We start from the raw sequence: 11,167 nt of genomic DNA on the forward strand, positions 1-11,167 counted from the left end.
CATCCACTTCCTTATGTCTGAAACACATGCTTCTAGCGAGGGCAATTTTGGGGCTTCATCATGTTTCATTGAAATGTACAGCTGTGTGTCATCCGCATAGCAGTGAAAGTTAACATTATGTTTTCGAATAACATCCCCAAGAGGTAAAATATATAGTGAAAACAATAGTGGTCCCAAAACGGAACCTTGAGGAACACCGAAATGTACAGTTGATATGTCAGAGGACAAACCATTCACAGAGACGAACTGATATCTTTCCGACAGATAAGATCTAAACCAGGCCATAACTTGTCCGTGTAGACCAATTTGGGTTTCCAATCTCTCCAAAACAATGTGGTGATCGATGGTATCAAAAGCAGCACTAAGGTCTAGGAGCACGAGGACAGATGCAGAGCCTCGGTCCGACGCCATTAAAATGTCATTTACCACCTTCACAAGTGCCGTCTCAGTGCTAAGATGGGGTCTAAAACCAGACTATATTACATGGATTTATTGGGATGGTGTAGGCTATATTACATGGACTTATTGGGATGGTGTAGACTATATTACATGGATTTATTGGGATGGTGTAGGCTATATTACATGGATTTATTGGGATGGTGTAGACTATAGTACATGAATTTATTAGGCTTTTTAAAATTGTAGATGTTACAAAGGTCTGGATCATTGGCTTTTAGGCTGTATGTGTGGAAGACCTGGAGATGATAACTATGTTTATGTTGATTAACGGTCAGTTACCGTGAGACCGGCTGTCTTTCTGCATGTCAATAACCGGCTGGCATAATGTCCTGACTGCCACACAGCCTTTCTCTCACACACAAAATAGTCATGTTTTTTTTTTGGGGGGTCTTTTCATGATTCTTTTTATGATTGTTTGTTGATTGTTTTTCATTGTGCCCTGGTCTTAGTATTTTGTATTTTCTATAATTATTTTTTCATGGGTTTATTTTGTGTTGTGTTTATGTATGGGTTTTTTTTCGTAGGTTTTGGGATTGTGGCTTAGTGGGGTGTTCTAGCAAAGTCTATGGTTGCCTGAGGCGGTTCTCAATCAGAGGCAGGTGATTCTCGTTGTCTCTGATTGGGAACCATATTTAGGCAGCCATATTCTTTGAGTGTTTGGTGGGTGATTGTTCTTGTCTCTGTGTTAGTTGTCACCAGATAGGCTGTATAGGTTTTCATTCCGTTTGTTGTTTTGTATTGATCGTGTTTTTTCGTTTTTAAACATGTATCTAACTTACCACGCTGCATTTTGGTCCGACTCTCCTTCGACGGAAGAAAACCGTAACATTCATGATTGTTTTCATGATTGTTTTTCATGTTTGTTTTAATGATTGTTTTTCATGTTTGTTTTAATTGATGTTTGTTTTCATGATTGTTTTTTTGTTTTTAATGATTGTTTTTCATGTTTGTTTTCATGATTGTTTTTCATGTTTGTTTTAATGATTGTTTTTCATGTTTGTTTTCATGATTGTTTTTCATGTTTGTTTTCATGATGACTTTTCCAGCTCTCCGGTTCTGAAACCTTTCTTCTTCATGCATTCAAAGTCTCAGCTGAAGGTAAAGTCATCGCAATATTACTCCTCATTGATACTGATCAGATGAATTGATAGATTTGCTGGTATATTAATTAATGGGTTGATTTATTGATCGAAGCGGATCATGTATTTACGGTTAGTGTAGATTGAATGGTTTTATTTAGTGGCCGATAGACTTCAACTGATTTGATTCATTGGTTGATGTATTAATTCATTGTTTATCGATGACATCACTGCAGGTGGACGTGCACATTGGTGGAGAGCACGCCGAGACACACACTGGGGCAGAGTCAGACTCTGAGGCTCCGCCCCCAGCGGAGGAGAAAGCTGTACCTGTCGCAGGTACGCCATCACCTGGTCTCCACACAACCCCTCCTAGTCCTCTACACACTACTCAACCCCCCAGTCCTCTACACACTACTCAACCCCCTCAACCCCCCAGTCCTCTACACACTACTCACCCCCCCCCCAGTCCTCTACACACTACTCAACCCCCAGTCCTCTACACACTACTCAACCCCCTCCCCAGTCCTCTACACACTACTCAACCCCCCCAGTCCTCTACACACTACTCAACCCCCCCCGTCCTCTACACACTACTCAACCCCCCAGTCCTCTACACGCTACTCAACCCCCCACCCCCCAGTCCTCTACACACTACTCAACCCCCTAGTCCTCTACACACTACTCAACCCCCCACCCCAGTCCTCTACACACTACTCAACCCCCCAGTCCTCTACACACTACTCATGACCCCCCAGTCCTCAGAACTAATAGATGACCCCCCCAGTCCTCTAGATAGGAACACCCTGGTTCCTCCATGAATGAAAGAGAGGCAGAACTAATAGACCCCCCAGTCCTCTGTAGATAGGAACACCCTGGTTCCTCCATGAATGAACCCCCCCCAGAACTAATAGATGACCCCCCCAGTCCTCTAGATACTCAACCCCCTGGTTCCTCCATGAATGAAGAGAGCCCCCAGTCCTCTACACTAATGCTGGTCTGACCCCCTTCTCCCGGCTCCTGCTATCAAACCCCCCCCAGTCCTCTAATGCTGGTCAACCCTTCTCCCCCCTGACCCTTCTCCTTCTCCTGCTAATCTTTCCCCTCACTGTCCTCTCACACTCTCCAGATCTGCCCAGTGGTCCCCACTCCTACAACCCCCCAGTCCCTACACCAGGAGTGGAGACAAGGGAGACTCTAGTAACATCGGTAAGACTCACCCAAAAGTCCTGTATAGTTCAGCTGGAGGACCCCCCATGTCCTCTATAGTTCAGCTGGAGGATGTCCCATGTCCTGTATAGTTCAGCTGGAGGATGTCCCATGTCCTCTATAGTTCAGCTGGAGGATGTCCCATGTCCTGTATAGTTCAGCTGGACCCCCCAGTATAGTAGAGACTGTTACATCACTGTCTCATTCACAGTATAGTAGAGACTGTTACACACTGACTAACCCCCCCCAGTCCTCTAAAATAGAGGAACAGTCCTCTACACATTCAACCCCCCAGTCCTCTACACACTACATTGAAATACCCCTCAGTGTGATATTAATGGTCTCTCCCCCCCTCAGGTGTGATATTAATGGTCCCCCCCCCTCACACTATTAATGGTCCCCCTCCCCCAGGTCCGATATTAATGGTCTCTCTCCCCCCCCAGTGATATTACACACTCCCTCTCAGGAATGAATTAATGCAGTCTCTGACCTACCCCTCAGGTGTAGATAGGAATGGTCTCTGGTTCCTCCAGGTGAATGAAGAGATGGCTGGTTCAAATGAAAATCAGAGTCTAATGCTGGTCTGACCCTTCTCCCCTAAGGTTTCCTTCTTCACTGGTCTCTCTCCCTCTCAGATCTGCCCAGTGGTCCCCTTCCCCTCAGGCTGGATATTAATGGTCTCTCTACACTCAGGTGGATACAATGAGACTCTAGTAACATCGGTAAGACTCACTGTACAAAAACTGTATAGTTCAGCTGGAGGATGTCTCATGTCCTGTATAGTTCAGCTGGAGGATGTCTCGTGTCCTGTATAGTTCAGCTGGAGGATGTCTCATGTCCTGTATAGTTCAGCTGGAGGATGTCTCATGTCCTCTCTCCCCAGCTGGAGGATGTCTCATGTCCTGTATAGTTCAGCTGGAGGATGTCTCATGTCCTGTATAGTTCAGCTGGAGGATGTCTCATGTCCTGTATAGTTCAGCTGGAGGATGTCTCATGTCCTGTATAGTTCAGCTGGAGGATGTCTCATTCACAGTACAGTAGAGACTGTTACATCACTGACTAATTCACAGTAAAATAGAGGAACATTGAATGTTGATACCCCTCAGGTGTGATATTAATGGTCTCTCTCCCCCCTCAGGTGTGATATTAATGTTCTCTCCCCCTCAGGTGTGATATTAATGGTCTCTCTTCCCCTCAGGTGTGATATTAATGGTCTCTCTCCCCCCAGGTGTGATATTAATGGTCTCTCTCCCCCCTCAGGTGTGATATTAATGGGTCTCTCTCCCCCTCAGGTGTATATTAATGGTCTCTCTCCCCCTCAGGTGTGATATTAATGGTCTCTCTTCCCCCTCAGGTGTGATATTAATGGTCTCTCTCCCCCTCAGGTGTGATATCACGCCACCCCCTTTACTTCCCTTACCTGAAGAAACACCTGACGGAAACAGTGGTGGGGAATACTTCCATCACCTCATACAGCCAGACACACATGATGCTGTCACACGGTAGGACTGGGGGATGACCATGGTATAACTGGAGACTGGAGGGGGATGGCCATGGTATAACTGGAGACTGGGGGATGGCCATGGTATTACTGGAGACTGGGGGGTGACCATGGTATTACTGGAGACTGGGGGGATGGCCATGGTATTACTGGTTACTGGAGGGGGGTGACCATGGTATAACTGGAGACTGGGGGGATGGCCATGGTATTACTGGTTACTGGAGGGGGGGGTGACCATGGTATTACTGGAGACTGGGGGGATGGCCATGGTATTACTGGTTACTGGAGGGGGGGGTGACCATGGTATAACTGGAGACTGGGGGTGCCATGGTATTACTGGAGACTGGGGGGGGTGACCATGGTATTACTGGAGACTGGGGGGGGGGTGACCATGGTATTACTGGAGACTGGGGGGTGACCATGGTATTACTGGAGACTGGGGGGGTGACCATGGTATTACTGGAGACTGGGGGTGACCATGGTATTACTGGAGACTGGGGGGGGTGACCATGGTATTACTGGAGACTGGGGGGGGTGACCATGGTATTACTGGAGACTGGGGGGGTGACCATGGTATTACTGGAGACTGGGGGTGACCATGGTATTACTGGAGACTGGGGGGGGTGACCATGGTATTACTGGAGACTGGGGGGTGACCATGGTATTACTGGAGACTGGGGGGGGTGACCATGGTATTACTGGAGACTGGGGGGGGTGACCATGGTATTACTGGAGACTGGGGGGGGTGACCATGGTATTACTGGAGACTGGGGGTGACCATGGTATTACTGGAGACTGGGGGGGTGACCATGGTATTACTGGAGACTGGGGGGTGACCATGGTATTACTGGAGACTGGGGGGGGTGACCATGGTATACTGGAGACTGGGGGGTGACCATGGTATTACTGGAGACTGGGGGGGTGACCATGGTATTACTGGAGACTGGGGGGGGTGACCATGGTAATACTGGAGACTGGGGGGGGTGACCATGGTATTACTGGAGACTGGGGGGGGGTGACCATGGTATTACTGGAGACTGGGGGGGGTGACCATGGTATTACTGGAGGGGGATGACCATGGTATTACTGGAGACTGGGGGGTGACCATGGTATTACTGGAGACTGGGGGGTGACCATGGTATTACTGGAGACTGGGGGGGGTGACCATGGTATTACTGGAGACTGGGGGGTGACCATGGTATTACTGGAGACTGGGGGGGTGACCATGGTATTACTGGAGACTGGGGGTGACCATGGTATTACTGGAGACTGGGGGGGGTGACCATGGTATTACTGGAGACTGGGGGGGGTGACCATGGTATTACTGGAGACTGGGGGTGACCATGGTATTACTGGAGACTGGGGGGGGTGACCATGGTATTACTGGAGACTGGGGGGTGACCATGGTATTACTGGAGGGGGATGACCATGGTATTACTGGAGACTGGGGGGGATGACCATGGTATTACTGGAGACTGGGGGGGGTGACCATGGTATTACTGGAGACTGGGGGGGTGACCATGGTATTACTGGAGACTGGGGGTGACCATGGTATTACTGGAGACTGGGGGATGACCATGGTATTACTGGAGACTGGGGGTGACCATGGTATTACTGGAGACTGGGGGGGGTGACCATGGTATTACTGGAGACTGGGGGTGGCCATGGTATTACTGGAGACTGGGGGGGGTGTTATCATGGTATAACTAGAGACGGGGGGTGACCATGGTATTGCTGGGGGGTGACCATGGTATTACTGGGGGATGACCATGGTATTACTGGAGACTGGGGGATGACCATGGAATTACTGGAGACTGGGGGATGACCATGGAATTACTGGAGACTGGGGGATGACCATGGTATTACTGAAGACTGGGGGATGGCCATGGTATTACTGGAGACTGGGGGTGACCATGGTATTACTGGAGACCGGGGGATGACCATGGTATTACTGGGGGATGACCATGGTATTACTGGAGACTGGGGGATGACCATGGTATTACTGGAGACTGGGGGATGACCATGGTATTACTGAAGACTGGGGGATGGCCATGGTATTACTGGAGACTGGGGGGTGACCATGGTATAACTGGAGACGGGGGGTGACCATGGTATTACTGGAGACTGGGGGGTGAACATGGTATTACTGGGGGATGACCATGGTATTACTGGAGACTGGTGGGTGCCCATGGTATTACTGAAGACTGGGGGATGGCCATGGTATTACTGGAGACTGGGGGATGACCATGGTATTACTGGAGACTGGGGGATGACCATGGTATTACTGGAGACTGGTGGGTGACCATGGTATTACTGAAGACTGGGGGATGGCCATGGTATTACTGGGACTGGGGAGGGGGGTGACCATGGTATTACTGGGGGATGACCATGGTATTACTGGAGACTGGGGGATGACCATGGTATTACTGGAGACTGGGGGATGACCATGGTATTACTGGAGACTGGGGGATGACCATGGTATTACTGGGGGATGGCCATGGTATTACTGGAGACTGGGGGGTGGCCATGGTATTACTGGAGACTGGGGGGGGTGGCCATGGTATTACTGGAGACTGGGGGATGACCATGGTATTACTGGAGACTGGTGGGTGACCATAGTATTACTGAGACTGGGGGATGACCATGGTATTACTGGAAACTGGGGGATGACCATGGTATTACTGGAGACTGGGGGGATGGCCATGGAATTACTGGAGACTGGGGGTAATGACCATGGTATTACTGGGGGATGACCATGGTATTACTGGAGACTGGGGGATGACCATGGTATTACTGGAGACTGGGGGATGACCATGGTATTACTGGGGGGATGACCATGGTATTACTGGAGACTGGGGGATGACCATGGTATTACTGGAGACTGGGGGGTGGCCATGGTATTACTGGAGACTGGGGGGTGACCATGGTATTACTGGAAACTGGGGGATGACCATGGTATTACTGGAGACTGGGGGATGGCCATGGAATTACTGGAGACTGGGGGTAATGACCATGGTATTACGGGAGAGAGGGGGTGACCATGGTATTACTGGAGAGGGAGGGGGTGACCATGGTATTACTGGAGACTGGGGAGTAATGACCATGGTATTATGGGAGAGAGGGGGTGACCATGGTATTACGGGAGAGAGGGGGTGACCATGGTATTACTGGAGACTGGGGGTAATGACCATGGTATTACGGGAGAGAGGGGGTGACCATGGTATTACGGGAGAGAGGGGTGACCATGGTATAACTGGAGACTGGGGGTAATGACCATGGTATTACGGGAGAGAGGGGTGACCATGGTATTACGGGAGAGAGGGGGTGACCATGGTATAACTGGAGACTGGGGGTAATGACCATGGTATTACGGGAGAGAGGGGGTGACCATGGTATTACTGGAGATTGGGGGGTAATGACCATGGTATTACGGGAGAGAGGGGGTGACCATGGTATTACTGGAGAGAGGGGGGACGTCTCCTGTCGCCATGGTAATTTAACAGGCAGCAGATGTGTTTTAATGAGCCTCCACACCAAGGGATCAGTTTAGGGTGGAGGAGGGCTGTAGGCTGGAGTCCCAAATGATTCCCTATTCCCTATGTAGTGCACCATGACCCAAATGGTCCTCTTCAACAGTAGTGCACTATATAGGGAATAGGTTGCCTTTTGGGACTGTTTCCTCATGCATCTAACCACAGCTCCACGTCTGACAGTGATTATGCTAACAAGAGCTGGTGGGTGGTGTGTGTGTGTGTGTGTGTGTGTGTGTGTGTGTTCTTACCTTCTCTCCTCTCCTGTAGTTATGAGTTACCAGGGATTCATGCTCTCAACTTTGTCCTGCAAAGCTCTCTGGGAGGCGGTGGGGTGGCATCGATACGCTGTGACCCTCAGGTAATACACACACACACACACACACCATAACCCCTCACCTCTTTTCCCGTATCCCACAACCCCCTACTCCTTTCTCTCCTCTGTCCCTTTCCCCCGATTCCTCTCACCTTCTACCCATCACCTCTGACCTCTTAGGCCCACACTTCCCTCCTTCCTCACCTCCCTCCCTCTATCCTAATTCCCCCTTTCTTTTCTCTTTAAACCCTTCCCCATTTCACTCCTACCTTCCCCCTCTTTTACCCCCTCCCTCTCCCTCCATTCCCCCTTTTCTCTGTCAGACCCCAGGCAGTGGTGAAAACAACCCTGTGAAGCCTTTTATTGGCCCACTAGAACTCAGAGTTACATCAAAGGGTTAAACACACACACACACACACACACACACACACACACACACACACACACACACACACACACACAGACACACACACACACACAGACACACACGCAGACACACACGCACACACACGCAGACACCACACACACACGCAGGCACAGACACGCGTTGTTTAGTCTATCAGTAAAAGGGTGAATTCTTAGTGAGATTTCTGCTAACACATGAACATAATTTATCCCTGTAAGGCTTACTGCATGAAGGGTTTAAACCTCTCTCTCTCTCTTCCTCTCTGCTTTAGGGTAAAGCCTATGGTCAGATGCTGCTGGACCTCAAACTGACCGGCTTACCAGACCTCAAGTCTCTGGTCGACTGAGACGGGGAGAGAGAGAGAGAGACCGAGAGAGAGAGGACAAATATATGAAGAAATATAGAGATGTATTGTTTTTCAATGGAGAATTCTCATGATATATCCTGGCTACATACAGGAGTGGAAGAGAGGGCATTATCTCTGTGTGTGGAGATAACTGCATCTCAAATGCACCCTATTCCCTATGTAGTGCACTACTTTAGACCAGAACCCTATGCCACCCTATGTAGTGCACTACTTTTGATTCTCTGTATCATTAAACTATGTGTCTATCTTACTGCTGGGACTCAGATCCGTTTGTGAAGATAATTCTCTGTATCATTAAACTATGTGTCTTATCTTATTGTGCATTTGGACAGACAACCACTAAACTGACAGGAAGGAAGATACTGATGCTATATACCTTCTTCCCACTTCCTGTTGAAGGAAGATACTGTATCTTCTGGCTCACTTCCTGTTGAAGGAGGATACTGTATCTTCTGGCTCACTTCCTGTTGAAGGAGGATTCTGTTCCTTCTGGCCCACTTCCTGTTGAAGGAGGATTCTGTTCCTTCTGGCCCACTTCCTGTTGAAGGAGGATTCTGTTCCTTCTGGCTCACTTCCTGTTGAAGGAGGATTCTGTTCCTTCTGGCTCACTTCCTGTTGAAGGAGGATTCTGTTTCTTCTGGCCCACTTCCTGTTGAAGGAGGATTCTGTTCCTTCTGGCCCACTTGCTTCAACGTTGGACAGACGACATATTTCTAGATGGTACAAAGCGACAGAAGATGTTCTGAAACAAAGTTTAAAAAACGCTCCTTTGTTTTAGTTTCTCGTTTCAAAATATTCTTCCCAAGAACACAACAAGCAGAGTTTTAAAGGACAACATCTACCATAGTCAAAATGCATCTCAAATGGCACCCTATTCCCTACATAGTGCACTACTTTAGACTAGAGCCCTATGGGGGCTACATAGGTTAAATCTCAAAAGGCACCCTATTCCCTAGCCCTAACCAGACCCTAACCAGACCTTAACCCCCACCTAACCCTAACCCCACCAGACGCTAACCCTAACCCCTCCAGACCCTAACCAGACCCTAACCTGACTCTAACCAGACCCTAACCCCCTCCAGACCCTAACCTGACTCTAACCAGACCCTAACCCCCACCAGACCCTAACCCTCCAGACCCTCCAGACCCTAACCTGACTCTAACCAGACCCTAACCCCCACCTAACCCTAACCCCACCAGACCCGAACCCTAACCCCTCCAGACCCTAACCTGACCCTAACCAGACCCTAACCCCCACCAGACCCAGACCCTAACCAGATCCTAACCTGACCCTAACCAGACCCTAACCCCCACCAGACCCTAACCAGCCTTTCAAAGCACTTCATTGCTACTGATGTGAGTGCTACAGGGCGGTAGTCATTTAGGCAATCTTCAATCTTAGTCCTGTTTTGACACTTTGCCTGTTTGATGGTTCGTCGCAGGGCATAGCAGGATTTCTTATAAGCGTCTGGATTAGTGTCCCGCTCCTTATAAGTGGCAGCTCTAGCCTTTAGCTCGGTGCGGATGTTGCCTGTAATCCATGGCTTCTGGTTGGGGTATGTACGTACAGTCACTGTGGGGACGACATCATCGATGCACTTATTGATGAAGCAGATGACTGAGGTGGTGTACTCCTCAATGCCATTGGATGAATCCAGGAACATATTCCAGTCTGTGCTGCAAAACAGTCCTGTAGTTTAGCATCTGTGTCATCTGACCACTTCCGTAGTGAGCGAGTCACTGGTACTTCCTGCTTTAGTTTTTGCTTGTAAGCAGGAATCAGGAGGATAGAATTACGGTCAGATTTGCAAAATGGAGGGCGAGGGAGAGCTTTGGATGTGTCTCTGTGTGTGGAGTAAAGGTGGTCTAGGATTTGTTTTCCTCTGGTTGAACATGTGACATGCTGGTAGAAATGAGGTAAAAACGGATTTAAGTTTGCCTGCATTCAATTCCCTGGCCTCTAGGAGCGCCAATTCTGGATGAGCATTTTCTTGTTTGCTTAAGGCCGTATACAGCTAGTTGAATGCTGTCTTAGTGCCAGCATCGGTTTGTGCTGTTAAATAGACAGCTACGAAGAATATAGATGGAAACTCTCTTGATAAATAGTGTGGTCTACAGCTTATCATGAGGTACTCTACCTCAGGCGAGCAATACCTCGAGACTTCCTTAATATTAGACATTGCGCACCAGCTGTTATTGACAAATAGACACCCACCCCCACCCCTCATCTTATCAGACGTAGCTATTCTGTCTTGCCGATGCACGGAAAACCCAGACAGTTCTATATTATCCAAGTCCTC

At 48.9% G+C, this 11,167-nt stretch overlaps 1 long non-coding RNA gene across 1 annotated transcript; it reads left to right on the forward strand.

Moving 5' to 3' along the window:
- The first annotated feature begins 2,703 nt into the window (after positions 1-2,703).
- LOC112237688 lies at positions 2,704-9,117 on the forward strand. The gene is made up of 4 exons (XR_006078985.1): positions 2,704-2,747; positions 4,133-4,249; positions 8,049-8,139; positions 8,772-9,117. It is a non-coding gene; the product is annotated as an uncharacterized LOC112237688 (long non-coding RNA).
- The last annotated feature ends 2,050 nt before the right edge of the window (positions 9,118-11,167 follow it).

The sequence above is a fragment of the Oncorhynchus tshawytscha genome, linkage group LG15 (genome assembly GCF_018296145.1).
Source record: "Oncorhynchus tshawytscha isolate Ot180627B linkage group LG15, Otsh_v2.0, whole genome shotgun sequence".
Lineage (NCBI taxonomy): Eukaryota > Metazoa > Chordata > Actinopteri > Salmoniformes > Salmonidae > Oncorhynchus > Oncorhynchus tshawytscha.